At 42.9% G+C, this 17212-nt stretch overlaps 1 protein-coding gene across 3 annotated transcripts in view; it reads left to right on the top strand.

The window, feature by feature from the left end:
* The window catches only part of MECOM (MDS1 and EVI1 complex locus), a 718633-nt gene that overhangs the window by 100803 nt on the left and 600618 nt on the right, over positions 1 to 17212 (top strand). The window contains exon 1 of one of the 3 annotated variants that reach the window (XM_084847473.1): positions 9884 to 10064. The exons of the other annotated variants lie outside the window; for them this stretch is intronic. The gene's annotated coding sequence lies outside the window, so the exon portion shown is untranslated. Of the gene's footprint in view, positions 1 to 9883; positions 10065 to 17212 lie in introns of those variants that run through there. 3 annotated transcript variants of the gene reach the window in all.

The raw sequence follows: 17212 nt of genomic DNA, 5'->3' as shown, positions 1-17212 counted from the left end.
TGCAGTAACTAAGCCACTGCCCTGTTGGCTGACAGCAAACCTTTTGAAGTTTGGTCCATCGCTTGTCCTAGCCCATTCCTTTTCATCTGAGAAACCATTCTCTGAAATTAAACAGCTTGCAATATAGTCTCTATTTGCCAAATGGTTTATCATAAGAAGAAACAAATAATGACGGCGGCGATGATAATAATAATATTCTGTAGCAGACAGCACTCCATTATCTCATTTGTTCTCACTACAAAACTGTAAGAGAGCTTCTCATATCTCATTTTATAGATGGTGGAGTGGAGGCTGAAAAAGTGTGTGACTTGCCAAATGCCACCTCGGTTGTGAACCCAGATCTCAGTCCAACACTTTCTACCAAACCATACTGACTTTCCTTTAGGATGAATGTATGAGATCAGTTTTTACAGGGAAGTGTCACTATGAGGTTAAATAAGTCCTCCCAGCCATAAGGTGGCCATGTGTCCTCTTTTACAGAGGACAGTCCTCTATTTGAAGGGCTGCCAAAGGATTGTCCTTTATTTTAAAGGAATCCTCTGCTTGAAAAGCTCTCCCACCCAAGTCAGGTTTAAAAATAAAGAGCCATGCAAAGGAGGGGCTGAGCCTTAAAGCTGCCCATCAACAGCACCTGGTCAGCAGACAGAGCAAGGCACAGGGGTCACCTGGTCTTCGATGCCAGCTCCATTGCCATCTACATGATTGAGGCTGAATGTCTGCAAACATGAAACTACTTTAGTTGTGTAGGCTTCGTGCATGATTTAGAACCCTAGACAATCAGTTCTAAATCACATTCTAGATCACACAAGCAGAACATTGGCCTTTCAGCTCTTGGAAGATGACTGGGCTGGTGAGGTCCAGTGTGCATGGCTCTGCTCTCCCTCACTTGATTATATTTGTGTGTGGGGATTTGAATGCCCCCAAAGAACTTTTATAGTCACTGTATGTAAGGTCCAAATGGGACCTTATGTAAGTGACCAGTGGGTCACCCTGCAACACATTCTTGTTTTACAAGGTATGATGAACCTCAATCTTTTATCTTCCTTCCCACCAGGTTTATTTCTTTATTTAATCAATTTATATACCACTTATCATATTAAAAATATCTCTAAGGTTTCAAGCAGAATCTGCAGAATCTAGCTTAGATGAATCCTGATGCAAATTTGGTACCACAAGATATAGTGATGGCCACCAAAAGGGGAATTAGACAGATTTATGGAGGATAAGGCTATCCATGACTACTAGTGACAGATATATGATACCTCTAGTGTCAGAGGCAGTATGCATCTGTATGCCAGTTGCTGGGGAACACTAGCGGGAGAGTGCTGTTGCAGTCATGTCCTGCTTGTGGGCTTTCCATAGGCATCTGGTTGGCTACTGTGCAAACAGAATGCTGGACCAGGTAGGCCTTCGGTCTGGTTCAGCACGGCTCTCCTTACGTTCTTATAAAAAAAGGTAAAGGTGTCCCCAACCAGTCGTGTCCGACTCTAGGGTGTGGTGCTCATCTCCATTTCTAAGCCGAAGAGCCTGCGCTGTCCGAAGACGCTTCCGTGGTCATGTGGCCGGCATGACTGAACACCGAGGTGCACGGAACGCTGTTACCTTTCCTGCCAAAGCGGTACCTATTTATCTACTTGCAATTTCTTGCTTTCGAACTGCTAGGTTGGCAGAAGCTGGGACTGAAGACGGGTGCTCACTCCGTCACGCAGCACTCGGGTCTCGAACTGCTGTCCTGCCGACCTTCCAGTCTGCAATTCAGTGTCTTAACCACTAAGCCACCACGGCCCTATGTTCTTATAAATGGAGTACTAAATAAATGTCAATGGTGCTTTTGGAACTGACAAATCTATGCAGTGCCAGCTCCAGGAATTGGAGAGGTGCTCATTGGAACCCCATACAAAGTGAGAATTCTCTCACACTGCCTTCTCCATGCAATATGAAAATGACAGTTGTTCGGGCCATGGGCCAGCCCTCTGGTTTCTTGAGGGCTCAGAAAATGCCTAACCTTGCTATACTCTAAAGCAGAGATACGTAACCTGGTGACCTCCAGATGTCTTGGACTACAGTTCCTATAATCCCTGGCCATCTGCCATGCTGGTTGGGGATTATAGAAGCAGTAGTTCAAACCACCTGGAGAGTCCCAGGTGGACTTCCCCTGATCTAGAGCTGGCCCTGGGTCGAGGGTGGCTACTTACATATCACCAAAAAAGAGAGCCAGTGTGGTGTAGTGGCTAGAATGTTGGACTGGGAGCCAGGAGACCTGGGTTCTAGTCCCCACTTGGCCATGGAAGCTCGCTGGGTGACTTTGGGCCAGTCACAGACTCTCAGCCCAACCTACCTCACAAGGTTGTTGTTGTGAGGCTAAAATGGAGAGGAGGAGGATCATGTATGCCACCTTGGGTTCCTCAAAGAGGAAAAAAGGTGGGATATAAATGTAATAAATAAATAAATAAATAATAAAGAGGACAAAAGAGGACACAAATTTGCATACAATTTGCATATGCACATTTATTTGTATAGGTGCACATTTAGAAAAAACTATAATTTAAATAGAAATGCAAAACATATCACCATAAAAGAGAAGACTGAATAGGAGACTTGTGTGCCTGCTCAGTCTGATTTCCAAGGGTGAAGTGTTGATGGGCAATTTCAGGGCCCCTGTTCTCCCTCCTTAAGATTCTTTGGATGGGACATTTGGATGGGACTAGGATGGGGCACTTCTTCAAAGAGAGGAATGTCCTCTGCCAGCTCTTCAAAGTAGAGGACATTCATGTGTAAGGTAGGGCACCTGGCCTACCTGGATCTATAGGTGGAATCACTTGACCATGTTTTCACCAATGATTCTGCCTCTTGCATCTGCCAAGTCACAGCGATAAAGTGGAACTAGGTTCTCAGAAAGGGACTAAACAAGTTAAGAGCTTTGTAAACAGCACATGTTCAACAATATTGATGCCATTGGTGGTCAAAGGGTGGTAAGCTAGAAAACAACAAACCTAAAATATTGAAAAGAATAATCACAATGAAGTAATTATATTTAATCTTATATAAGAATATGGTAGTGTAAGGCTTATTGCTAGAGGTCTACCAGACCAACTTGCTCATTTTTGTTTTAAACTGAAGCATGAGCAGTGTAGGCATGCAGAAAATGTTGAAAGTTCAAAAAAGTTCAAAGCTTGACCTTTAATAGCACTTAATTTCCTCTGTGCCAAACAGGCAGGGCAGCTCCTCTTCCAGCGAGATAATGGACAGCCCTGCTCAGCCAGTCAGTGTGGCATGAAGGCAGGCCCCAGGTCCAACCATGTGGTTAGGCTGTTGCCACCAGTGGGGAGGGGGAAGGAGACGGAGGTGGCCTTCAGGGTGCATGAGTGGGGGTGGGCGGGGCCATGCCACATGCAAATTTTGGAAGGATTCACTATGCATGAGCTACATTTGCATTATTCATTATTAATAAGCCCCTCTGTGGTAAGGGGACTGAGGGGCAAAAAAACGGGAAATGTACAGGACTACTAGTGCCCATGTTGACATGGGCTTTACACTGGTATAGTTATAATTTTAAAACACCAGATAGATGTTTCTATACTGCAGACCCAAAGGAAGCAGATATGGAAAACTCACTGAGGGTGAGCAAACAGACATTACTCTTTGCCTTAGGATGTGGTCAGTAATTCACTCTCTAAACTAAAATCTGTCTGTCTGTCTGTCTGTCTGTTGGTCTCTCTCTCTCTTTATATATATATTTCAAATGCCCATGGTTTAAGTCTAATTGTAAAGAATGCCCTCTCTGACATGATCCTTATTTGCAGTCATGCCTTTTCTGTGAGAAGGGTCCATTTCTCATGTGGGAAAAGAGAGTTTAATTAAATGTGGAAAATGTATCTAAGTTGGAAACTCTGAGTTTTGGCAACCTTTCTATATAAAATGCATGAAAAAGAAGGATTGGTGAGCCAAAGCTCTTCTTTTTAAAAAAGTGTCTCTGTGTGTGTATGCATGTGTGTGCACAATGTACACTTAAGTCTCTCCCCATAACTCTTCAAAAGCCAGCTAATAAATTAAAAACAAAAACAAATCCTATTTATTTAAGATTTCCATCTAATATACAGACATCACCATGGGATGTCCTTTCCGTTGCACAAATATGCATGTTGGAACCTTGGTTCTCTACTCAAAGTAAAAGCAAATATGTCAGGGGTTTTAAGGCAACTCTAATGCTTATTTGGTTGAGGATTCCCTTCCTGTGGTGGAGGTGTGGGTGCATGATTTGGGTTGACCAAATGGGAGCTTTCTGCTTATGATGAACCATATGCCTGTGTTTTCTCACCCAAACATCACATAGTGATCAGCCCACTTTCAGCAACGTTTTTAGTGGTATAGTGATATTGGATTGAATTACTAATTGTGAAGCAATCCCTTCATGCCCTTTGATGTGAGCAAGTCAACACGCATTTGTGAAATGTGCTGATTTGACTGTGTGAATTGGTTCTAGAAGGCAAGATTTCCAGGTCAGAGAGGCCTCAGCTCTAGCATCACTCTTTTTAGAAATTAATCACTGGGTGTAATTGTAAAAAAAATGGCTACTTGTAGTGTCCCATGGTGAAATGCCAAGAATTTGCTGGAAATAAACAACACTGAATCAAACGGAGAGGAGAAAAAAGGAAACCATCAAAGCAACATGTTTAAGTTGCTGGAAACTTGGGCAGTGGTGTGTTTGTTTCTGAGCCAACCGTGTTGAGTTATATGAGTTTTACACAGCATTGCTGTTGACTTACCAGTCAATAAAGCTTAAATGCTAACTACAGCAAATGTGGAATGCAGAATGTAGAGTGTGTGTACACACACGCACACACACACACACACACACACACACACACAGAGTCGATCACACTCCTTGTCTCTGGACAAACTGTGTGAAGTGCAAAATTGAATTGAAATGTATGTCTTCTTTAAGACATTTTCACCATTTTTTTAGGAGGGAATGACAATTTGAACATGGCTGATGGGGAGATTGGGTCTTAGCCTTCTGCGTTGTTCCCCTTCCCCATGCTTATTCATGGCATAAGTGCATCTGATCCCCCTTCCCTATTTATCTCCTCGTGCAAATCTTGCCCTGTTTGGCAGTCAAGTGACAGGGCACAGACATGATAGTCACACCTTGCTAGTAGTGTGTCCACTTAATGCATCACCAGAAAGGAAGACACAGATTTGCATAAAATTTGCAGGTGCAAATAAGATGCACATTTAGAAATAATAATTTATTATTGTATTTCTACCAATATTTTGGATTATTTTATTGAATTTCTATAATTTCAGTAGACAAATGGGTATCTGATATCAGGACACAGGTAGGTTATACTAGACGATTCTACAGAGAGGAAGATGAAATTAGACACATGGTTGCTGCATCACTTGTGCATATATTTTACATATATGCACAAGTATATGTCTTGTCGTGTCAAAAGCCATGTGTCAAAATTAAGATTTTGTTAGCATGACTCAACACCAGCCAGAGGTGTCGACTTTCTTGCAAACTCGAGTTCCATGTCAACAAAAGCAGGCTTTGCATATATCTCAGGATTTAAAAAAAAAAAAGATCAGTAGAAGAATTGATGGACACCGCACTTCGTTTCCCCTTTAGCATGAAGGAGAGCGATGCATTTTCTAAAATTCTCTGTCTGCAATGTTTTCTGAGAACCAATTTCCCCATCTTTTTAAAAGAAGGAAATCCCTGATAAATTAGGTTTAAATTAGGTTTATAATGAACAAGGAAGATAATTTAATGTCTCTAATGAGCCATCGAGAGCCAGTGTAATGTAGTGGCTAGAGTGTTGGACTGGGAGTTAGGAGATCTGGGTTCTAGTCCCCACTCACCCATGGAAGCTCACTGGTTGACTTTGGGCCAGTCACAGACTCTCAGCCCAACCCACCTCACAGGGTTGTTGTTGTAAGGATAAAATGGAGAGGAGGAGGATTATGTACGCCACCTTGGGTTCCTCAAAGAGGAAAAAAGACGGGATATAAATGTAATTAATGATGATGATGATGATGACAATAATAATAATAATTGTGGAAGGATGAGCTGGCTCTAGGATAGTATATGGCCCATTGTATGTGGGTCCTCTGATGCCTTGCTCAAATAACTGACTAGTGTTTTTCAAGGCTTCCACAAGGAGATATGCGGATGTGAAAGGGTCAACCCAGAAAATGGAGGCTGGGACAAACTCTCCCAGAGGAAGCAGAATGAGATGGTGAAAAGCCTGCGCTAACTTTTTGATCTTCCATAACTTGCAGGAGAAATCAAATATTCAGTATTTTTCCCCCACCATCACTTTGCATATAATTGTCTTGCATTCTGAGTAGTAGCAAAATGGGCCTCTTGACCTCACAAGAAGAGCTGTTACTCTACATTTAGGGGGAAAAAAACCTAGGCATTATGTATTAGCCTACACGTTTTGCAATCGCTCCAGCCATTTAGTAGCTACAGACCAATTTAAGGCATGCCCGGAGGCAACCGAAATTGCATGAAATGGCAGCTAATTTATAGAAAGGAGACTGAGAGAGGAAATATTTGGAGGTCTAGTCCTTGGAGCCATCTGATTCATATTATTGACTCGTTTAGCAAACAGAAAGTGAGCAGAGACAACTTTTTAAGGAGTTTGGTTTCACGCAAATGACTTGCAATTGCAGCCCATTATTTTTATACCGAGACTTCATTAGTCATATCCCCCGTCAAAGCTTCAACCCATGTCAAATGTTTTCAGAAAACACACCAGGACAGGTATGGAACTCATCAACCTTGGTCAAAGGTCGGCCTCATTAAGGAGTCAAAATGAAAACTTTCAGTGTCTCCAACACATTGCCTAGACTTTTCTGCCCCCACTTTTGAAATCCAGGGACCGCTAAGCACCTTCTGCTCCCCAGACATTCAAATGCGATCAAGATGACAGGGTGAGCAAATGAATAGGATTCTTAACTGGCTGGACTTTATAATAAGGGAATGATTGAAACAACCAGAAACCTGTTTGCCATATCTATAGCACAATTTCCTGAGGTTAGACATAATGTCTCAAGACAATACAATTAGGGCTTCTATGTTAAGGAGAAGAAAAAATCAGGGACTGTGACTGTAGTGGCAAGCAAAATTCCATAAATAGCAGGGTGCTCACTAGGTAAACAAGTCAGAATCTGATACACAGAAGATTTCCTTGGCCTGTCCTCTGTCTCTTTCTGGGAGGTCAGTATCTTTCAGTGAGATAGGGAAACTGATGCACAGGAGTTGTTAGCAACTGGTTATCATGCTGTGCTGTGACAGATGTGTTTTAAGGAATGTGGAGGCCCAGAGATAAGAATAACAAAAAGCCATTCATTGCAGAAGTGCAGTTACAAGAGCTAAGAATGAAGCTGCAGCAAGAAGATAGAAAGTGGTCTTATATCCTACGTAGGGTAGCTGTTTTTCCATAGCACGGTCCCTGTGATTTTAAAATCAATAAATAAATCAGTAGATCACATTGCTATACCCTCCAATATTTCATAGAAGAAAAATAAGGACACACTTGTAATATTCTGAATCGCATAACGAGGATCCACTAAGCAACTTTTCTACCCATCTCCTGTTCTTGAAGTCCTACCCTGTTTGCTCTGCTGCATGCCGCATTGTCCTGCTTGATTTTAAATGCCCCAAATGTATTTGTTCTTTTCTGTTAAAATATACTAGAAACATGTAACTGTTCTAGAAGAGGTTATCAATGTTTAAAAATATACCTTAGGAGCTGTGGTATATGAAATGCCAGGCTGTGTGCAGATGATGCCTTAGTATTCAGGTGTATGGATATATATGTGTATATGTTACTGCAATGCGCTCTATGTGGGGCTGCTCTTGAGGCTGGTCTGGAAGCTGGAGCTAGTGCCAAATGCAGCAGCTCTGCTGTTGTCAGGAGCTGCCCCTTTTCAGCTTGTAACTTTGCTGAGGGAACTGCACTGGCTGCCTATTTGCTACCAGGCCAGGTTTAAGGTATTAGTACTAGTGTACAAAGCTCTAAACAACTCAGGACCAGGATACCTGAGAGAGAGCCTTCTTTACCAACTTGTCCGGCCACTGAGGGCATTAGAGGGCATGTCCCTGGTGGTTCCACATAGACCCATGGCCCAGTTGGAGTCCACCAGGAAAAGAGCCTTCAGCATGGTGGCCCCCTTCCTGTGGAACTCCCTGCCTTTGAAGGTTAGGAGGTGTCAGCGTTGTGTTGCTTTTGTGCCTCCTGAAGACACTGTTATTTCGAGAGGCCTTCCTTGAGTGACCAGCCGCGGTTTATTAAGTTTGGAATCTGTTTCTTTTAAAATGTTTTAATATCACATTTGATCCTTTTATCTGTTGTTCACTGCTCCGAAATCTTTGATGTGGAGTGCTGTATAAATATTGTAAATACAGACAGACATACATACATACATACATACATACATACATACATACATAAAATATATGCACTAAAGATGAGATGCATCCATTCCCCTTTCAGAGATTTAAGTGTGAGATACAGGGGGAAGGGGCTGAACACTGAAGAATAAGAACTCCAGCAACTCATACTAAGTAAATATTTTAATATGTTGTTCCCCAAAGGCCAAAATATGGACACTAATTTAGCAGGGACCATGGACCAGGAAATAATGTCATTCCTGGTAAATGGAGACATTTGCTGGGAGCCTGTGCATTGCTAACAGACATGAAAAGATTGCCTATCAGGGATCCCATCTTGGATTTCAATAGCAGGGAAGGAGGACATTTCAGCAGTGGTGGTGGGGAGAAGATTTACAGAAAGCCCACTTTTGGATCTATTCAAGATTAAATTGCAAGAGAACAGTGGTATTTTAGGATTATGGTTATTAGGGTGGCCACTTAGACATTGCCAAAAAAGAGAGGACACTGATGTGCATAAAATTTGCACACACTAATTTAAAGGTATAGATGCAAATTTAGAAATGATCACTATCATTTAAATATAAATAAAAATACATCTCAGCATAGTGGGGAAGACTGTAGCCAAGTGACCTATGCTCGGTCTGCTGTCCGGGAGCTAACTGTTGATGGGCAATTTCACGGCCTCTGCGCTCCCTTCTTATGGTGCTTTATCTTTAGACCTAACTTTGATGCTTTCAAAGAGAGGACTGTCCTTGTAAAGTAGGACACACAGGCCACCGTACTCATAACTATGGCAAAGTTATGAACAGAGGTCAAACAGCCCCCCCCTTTTAAAGCAAGTGGATTGTGTCTGCACACCTAGTTACACAAACCTTTAAAAATGTTTACAGTAATAGTCACTGAGTGTGGAGCAGAGAGCCAGGTCATTGTTATAGGAGTGTCTGATGAATGATCATATGGCTTTTGAAGCACACAGGGAAAATGTCTGTTGCCCACCTTAAATGATGTCCTGTTACCACCATAGGAAGGGAAATTATTCACAAAAGGCATGTACCCTTGGACGTGCATCCTCTAAACCCAATCCTTCCCCCTTTAAAGTGGGAGGGGGGACTGCTCCTTCACAGTTTAAACAGTGTTTCAAACAAAGGTGGGGAGAAATGTGTTGATTGAGGCTGGGTTACTGCAGTGAACATGCTGTCACCCCACTTGGCCCCTTTTGCCTGCCATCCCACTGAGCAGTTCTCAAGACAGAGCTGCTACCTGGTTCTCTTTTCCTGCCAAGTCAATGGAACCGCTTGCCAAGAAGGGACTCGTCCAGGTGATAGATGATTCTTGAAGCAGCAAGAAGGGCTGCCCACATACAGCTTAAAGGACTAAATAAGAGGGGACAGGACTAGCATCAAGGGTAAGCATGGTCGGGCACCTGCCAAGGGCTCACACCTGAGCAGGGCCCACTGACAAGAGCCTCCTGGACTTGCTCTTCCTCTTCACCATTGCAACCTGCTTGTTCACCTACCTCTCTGGCCCAGACAATGGTGGTGGTGAGAAATAGATACCACAGCTTACTTGCTCACTGACTCTCTGCCTGTCAAGCAAGAAGTGGTAGCAACGATGAGGAAGAAGATGTGGAGCAGCTAGTGACAATGGTTGTGAAAAGGTAACCCCACTGAGGGCTGATTGAGGGTGTCTTGCCTGAGAGCTCTCATAAACCTGGGGCTGGCACTAGGGTGGGAAGGGAACATAAAGTCCTATATGGTTTGGGACCTGGGTACTTCAAGGATCGTTTGCTCCTCCATGGGTTGGAGCATGGGATTATTATCATTTGAAGTAGTGAAGGCCTGAATAAGAATTATATGCATTCGTTTATTTATTATTTAGTCAATGCATATTTGAATAACTTCCATTCAATACATACAGATGCAGGCAGGCATGTTCATCTGTGCGGCATTGTTTCATGCTGCAAAAGAAGGCAGTAGCAGACACATGTTAGTGATAGCATATACTATTTATAGATCTTATATAGTGCAACTCAGACCAAGAAAGCATGCCTGCAGTGGTATCATATGTGTTAATCACATTGACTGTCATCATCTGATGTCTGTATATCCTCCACCATCTGACTCTCGCACTGCTGAGTGCCATTCTTATTGTCCATTTTCATAGAGCTACACATATCAGTGCGAGCAAACCCATGTCAATGGCAGCGGCAAAGTTTTGTTATGCATCTAGTCTTCTTATGTGAACACTTTACTGGCTGTAGAAGAGCCCATGGAGTTGGTGGCACTGCAGCCATTTGGGGCACAAAATCATTGTCTTTTATCTCCCATCCACAGACTGTTTCTGGAGAAGGAATGTTTGGATTAGGAATGGAGAAGCAGGGCAGGGAAGAGAGGGTATGGTGCAGGTCAGCAACTGCTTCCTCAAGGCCCAGTTCAGCTCCATGACTAGTTCCATCTGGCATTCCAGTTGTCAATCCCAGTTGCAAAAGAACGGTGTGAGTGAGCAATGCCTGTGTCAATGGGACATAGCTGCAATGGAGTGTTCGCCTGCCATTGCCCTCCGCTCCACTCCCTTCGCACTCTCAGCAGCTTTTGACACCATCATCCATCCTATCCTTCTGGAGAGGCTATGTGGGCTGGGTGTTGGAAGTACTGCATTGCACTGGTTCTGCCCCTACTTGGATGGCTGATTCCAGATGGTGGTGCTGAAGGATTATTGCTCTGCAGTTATGCTATGCTATGGGGGAGCCACAGGGCTCTATACTATCCCCCATGCTGTTCAACATCTACATAAAACCCCTGGGGGAAGTTCCCCAGACATGTGGACTGCGGTGTCACCAGTATGCTGATGTCACCCAGTTCTATCCCTCCTTTTCATCAAATCCAGGTGAGGCAGTGGAAGTTCTGAATCAGTGCCTGGGTGTGGTAATGGACTGGATAAGGGCCAATAAACTGAGACTCAATCCATATAAGATGGAGGCATTGTTGGTGGTTCTTCTGCTTGGCTGAATGATATTCATCCTTTTCTGGACGAGGCTGCACTCCCCCTTAAGGATCAAGTTTGTATTTTGGGGTGCTCTTGGATCCAGCATTGTCACAGATGGCCTCAGTGGCACAGAACACCTTTTATGATCTAAGGCTGATATACCAACTACAACCCTATCTGGACAGATAGCCTAGTTACAGTTATCCTCTGGTAACCTCACATTTGGATTACTACAGCGCGTTAGGTGAGGCCACCATGGGGGGGGGGGGTCTGGAAATTTCAGCTCATCCAAAATAGGTCAGTGACATCGTTGATGGGGACCATCCAATCTGATCATATTACATCAGTGCTTTATGATCTGTACTGGCTGCCAGTCTGTTTCCAGGTCCAGTTCAAAGTGCTGGTATTAATCTACAAATCCCTAAAGAGCTTGGGGACGGGTTATCTGAAGGAGCGTCTCCTTCCATATAGACCTGCCTGGACCCTAAGATCATCTTCAGAGGCCTTTCTCTGGGTGCCCCCACCAAATGAGGTGAGGTGAATGGCTACTAAGGAGACGGCCTGGTACTTATGTTGTGGTCTTTTGGGTACAAGATGAAGACCTTTTTTATTCTCCCAGGCTTTTTAGCCTTCCAGTTTTTTTTTTAAGTGCTAGTGCATTTTTAGATCTTTGCACTGCTGCTAACTTTTACTCTATTTTTTTTAAAAAATGGTTTTATTCTGTTATTGTATTTTATGGCTTTAAGTTTTATTTTGTGAACTGCTCAGAGAGCTTCGGCTGTTGGGAGTAAGGAAATGTAATAAATAAATAAATGACAGGAGACCACCCCTAAGCTGAAGTTGAAGCCTATGTCTAAGCTATACAGGAAGTGTTCACTGAAAAGTTGGCAGTCCTATTCCTGACCTAAATTCATACCATTGATTGATCTCATTTTTCTCCTTGGACCAGAACTTAGAATTTATTAAACCCGCAAGTAACAACAACAACAACAGCAGCAAATCTTTTCATTATATTAGTATCATTATCTTCAAAGATAACATAGAATTTACTTTGCCAGGGTCATGCCCCCACCTGCCTCCCGGGTACCCTCACTTTTGCCAGGCTGTTCAGCCGCATCTGATAAACCAGAAACATCCTGATTGTGAATCTGTGATTGATGTACTTGGCCTAGAACTTCCCTCCTCCCCATTCAGGAAACAGGAGGGCTGGAGAGATAGCGCTCAGTTTTCTTTCACAGTCCCTGTTTCCTAACTCTAATCACCTTCTGCTGTGGGAAAAGACATGAGATGCGGCCTTAAAAACAGATCATTGTCCGCCTCCTAGATTAATGCAGAGAAAGCAGTATTGTCTGTTGAATGGATAAACCTTCCTGCCGTCACTCAAAACCTATATTCAACGCTACTTCATTTCTAAGAGGCTTATCTTCTTTGAATAGACCCTTGCAGCTCAAGTAAGAGGCGATGTAATGAAGCGTGTTTTTTTTCTTAAGTGAGAAACCTGCTGCAAAGAAGGGGTGAAGACTGTGCAGCTGTTCGAAAGGGCTTTTGCAGACTCTCGAAATACTTGTCATTTATCTGGTCTTGCATGACATCAAATGAGAGAAGATCAAGTTCAAAATCTGCCAGTGCGGCTTTTGAAGGGGCTTCTTCATCTGTTAATTAAATAATGCTTATTAACACACAGTTTAATGTGGCCTGGCCTCTCCTTGTACGGTGGGTTCAGAGATGAAAGTAATGTCACGTTTGGTTCACTTGTTTTCAGTTATTAATAATTAGCTTTCACGGATTTTGGTGGTTTAGTTCTGAACTGTAAGCTTGCCGTTGAGGCTTTCATACAGGGCTAGATGAATGCATAAGCAAGACAGGTGTTAGTGTTGTCAGGCACAAAATATGGATTGGCATGCTGAAATCATACTAGAATACATCTTTTAATATATATGCTAGCAATTCATTCAGCGCTTTGTCACAAAAATGTCCTCTTATGAAACATGTATAGGCACATGCAAATCCTCCTCCCTTTGCCACCTGTAAATAATTTCCTGTTTCTTTGCCTTTCCTAAGATACGTACCCAAACTGTGTTAGTCTTGAGCAGCAAAAAACAGCAAAGAGTTTTGTGGCATGTTTAACATTTATTGTGGCATAACATTTCGTGTAAGATATTGTGGCATAACAGCCTACTTGATCAGATGCACGAAACGGACAGAACTTCAGAACCCATGGAAGTTTATGCCACAAAAAATTAGTTAGCCTTTCATTAATTAGCCACAGGACTCTGTTTTTGCAAAAAATGTGTTCAGATTTTGCATATTGTTTTGGTAACAAATGCAGATGATAAGCAAGACTCAGATTCTGATACTGATTGGGATTCTCAGTACTCACGTGAATATTAGTGGAAATAATAAAAAAAGCAAGTTTGTAGAAGATCTAAGAAGGGAAGATTTGGCTCTGGATGACCAAAACAAAGAGTATGTTGGGAACTCTGGGGAACTTCGGTAATGCACATACATGTTGTTTATGTGTCCCTGCATCACTTGGAGGGAGTGGTGTCTTGACAATGCAGATGTAAGCAGTGAGTGAATCATGCCAATTCAGAATTGGTTTGGATTGGGAGCTTTCTTGGCAGCTTCAGCTTTATCGTTGGCACATATGCACTGATGATGCCCCATGCACCTTATTTTATTGCCCCTGGGAACTGTAGTTTCCAGCACCAGCCATAGTAGGAAAAACCCCATCCCTAATAAATTCATCCAAGAACAACATTAAGTTTGAGATCTTGAGGAGGGGGGATATAAAGCACATATTTTCAAGAAAGAAATTGAGATAATTGAGGCAAATTCATACCAAACAAAAGGCTTAATGGTCAGGAGGTCTGGTAGCATAGTTCCCAGCAATTAGTGGGAGCATTATCAAAAGTAAGGAGCATCCTACTCCGCCCGAATGTTGACTGCACATGTGGAGCCTGTTATTTTACATGCCAAGTCCAGGAAAAAGTGTCGGGGGAAATATCAAGTTGATAGAAATTGTACATTACCAGCTGGACACATTTGTATTCTAAGCTAGGTAATTACAAACTTCAGCAACATCTTTAGACATATATTGAAATAATACTCTCATTGATTTGTCTTGGTTGACAGGCCGTAATCTTAATGAAGGTTCAACACTCCCTTCTGTACCTGTTCATAATGCCAGAGTTCCGAACTGAAACATGGAGAATAAATAATAATAATGATGATGTTGATGATGATGAAGATGAAGATGCAGACCAAGTGTATTGGGGAGTGTGGTGGCAGTGGTAGGGTGTTTAAGGGTGGGGGATGGTTCCCATGTCACAGGCAGGCAGGCTATGAGTTTCAGCCCTTCTAGTTTTGGAAATGAATTTGTCAGGACCATGGGTAGCCATCCCCGCATCAATATGCCGTCATGTGGAGAGTGTGTTATCCTATATGAAGCAGAAGATGATTGACCAGGCTTACAAAAGGCCCCAGGTTCAATCCCTGGCATCTCCAAGTAAGGCTGAGAAAGACCCCTGTCTGATACCCTGGAGAGCTGCTTCCAGTCAGTGCAGACAATACTGAGCTAAATGGACATATATAGTCTGATTTGTACAAGGCAGTTTCCTATGTAGGACCAGGCCAGGCAGGCACTTAGCATTTATACCAGGCCAGGCCAATCCAACCCAGTGAGGCTTTATGCTGCCTGCCAATCCTAGTGGGCAATGCTACACCCCCATTTCCTTCAGTGCCTTGTTCTTCTGAGGCCTAAGGACTCAACAGTCCCAGGTATCTCATTAGGCCTGGTCACAATGTTCCTGGCTGAAACCCCTGAAGTCCCTGACAGAAACATAACTTGGATTGAACTAAATAGAAACTGAAACTAGTTTGTTGTGTGTTTTTTAAGTAGGAAAAAAGGAAGCTCAGCAGCTATGGATTTAAAACCTAGTTCGGTTGATACACACAGTATGAAAGAAAGCGCAGTTCGTATGACAGTACAAGGCAAAGCCAGAAAAAAACAATAACCCTCAGTTTCCTTGTAGCACTATCACAGTTTAGGTCCCAGCCCTCTACAAGGCCATATAAAATTTGGATGTTTCAAGATTCTAAGTGCCAGTGTCAGATTTCCATGGGCCTGGGACGTTGGATGCCTCTGAAGTGCCCAACACTGGTAAAATGCCTCTGCTGCCATATCTGCACCTCCTCTGGCTTCACCTTTAGTAAGGCAGGAGCAGATGCAAGTTAACTTGTAGTTCTGAAAAATCTTACCCTTCCCTGCTATCTTGATCCCTTACGGTCCAGGTTGGGAGAGCAACATCATGGAGCTCCACCACAGAACCTCAGTTGAGAGCTCTTGGCACACAGGACTTGGCAAGCTCTATCTGAACAGGTTGGGACCTGGGTTCAAGTTCTACTGCCTGTCAAGGATAGGCTGTACTGAGCTGAAGAGACAGGGTGTTATGTTGAAGTCCTAAAAGAACAAACAGACCTTCTGTGTATAAAAAAAGGTATGGGGGGGGGAGTAAAAGGACTGAAGCCCATATGTTATGATAATTGTCTTACATTTCTCCAGCAATTTTGAGCATACAAAGTACTTTTACAGTTGTTTTCTTATTCTATCTTCATGATAACTCCATCAGATGGCTTTTAGCCTAAAAGGTGGTGAACTGCTCAAGACCACTCAGGGAGCATCTTGACTGAACTAGGTTCTACTTCTTCAAGGAAAGATAAGCCATTTCACAAGGGTGGCCTGCAACAAAATGTTGCAGTGTGGAGTGCTGTTCAGGGTGCCTGCCAGCCAGCCAGCTATGCCCCTTTCCAGGACACTGTTCGAGTCCCTCTTTCTCTTTTGTTTTCCATCCCCCTCCCCAATAGTCAATCAGCATTCTGTGGCAACTGAGCTTGCTCAGATCTCATTAGACTGTTTTGGGGTTTGCCTGCTATAGAGTTTTTTTTTTATACTTCTGCAAACCTTGGGGTTTGCAGAAGTATGCTGCTGACACTTCCCTCTTGTGTGTGGGTCGTTTGTGACATTTCAGCTACATAAGGATCCACACTCAGTTCTTCATTATGAGTATATTTGATGGTCCTGATTTACTATGGTGGCCATAAGAAAAGCTCTGCTCAGTCTGACTGAAAGAAATTCTATCTGGTCTGCTGTTTCACTCAGTGCCTACACAGTGTCTTCCTATGATTCACATTCAAACATGTAGTGTTTCAACACTTCTGTTTTTGCTCTCTTATCCCCCCCCCCCTTATACATTGCATGTAGCATATGGAGGGAATCCTGTTGTCAGAGTTTACTTTTGAGATACTCCAAGGCATGGGAAACACCATACAATGGGGCAGAAATACTTTCACAAGATTAGTCAATACAACAGAACACTGATGGCCAACTATCAGTTTACAGTGGCCCTACCGAATTTCATTCCCAAGGTATGGGGAAAAAAAAGGATGCCCGTATTAAGGAAAAGAAAAAAAAAGTTTCCAGATTGTAAGAAATAGCAAAATTCCATACTGTCACATCTACACAGACACACAAGTATACATATATTTGTACATAATCCTATGTTTGAGTATATTTGCTCTGTAAGTGAGAAGCCCCTAACTGCTTGATAGACTAGCCATAACTGACCTCTTCCACCCCTACCACCCCCCTGACTGGAGAATACAGAAGCCCCCAACACACCCCCTACACACACACACACACGGAAAACAATATTATTTGTTGGGTGCTTCTTTGTTTCTTGAATTAATAGGCCTTGAATCGTCTTTCTTTCTCCTATCTAAAATCACATGAGCCCTCCTTTAAGCTCTTATTTAGGATCT

The sequence above is a fragment of the Heloderma suspectum genome, chromosome 3 (assembly GCF_057233095.1).
Source record: "Heloderma suspectum isolate Gila_16-S chromosome 3, 16-S_ref, whole genome shotgun sequence".
Classification (NCBI taxonomy): domain Eukaryota; kingdom Metazoa; phylum Chordata; class Lepidosauria; order Squamata; family Helodermatidae; genus Heloderma; species Heloderma suspectum.
The sequence above is the reverse complement of the archived record's forward strand: the minus strand, read 5'-3'. Positions and strand labels throughout refer to the sequence as shown.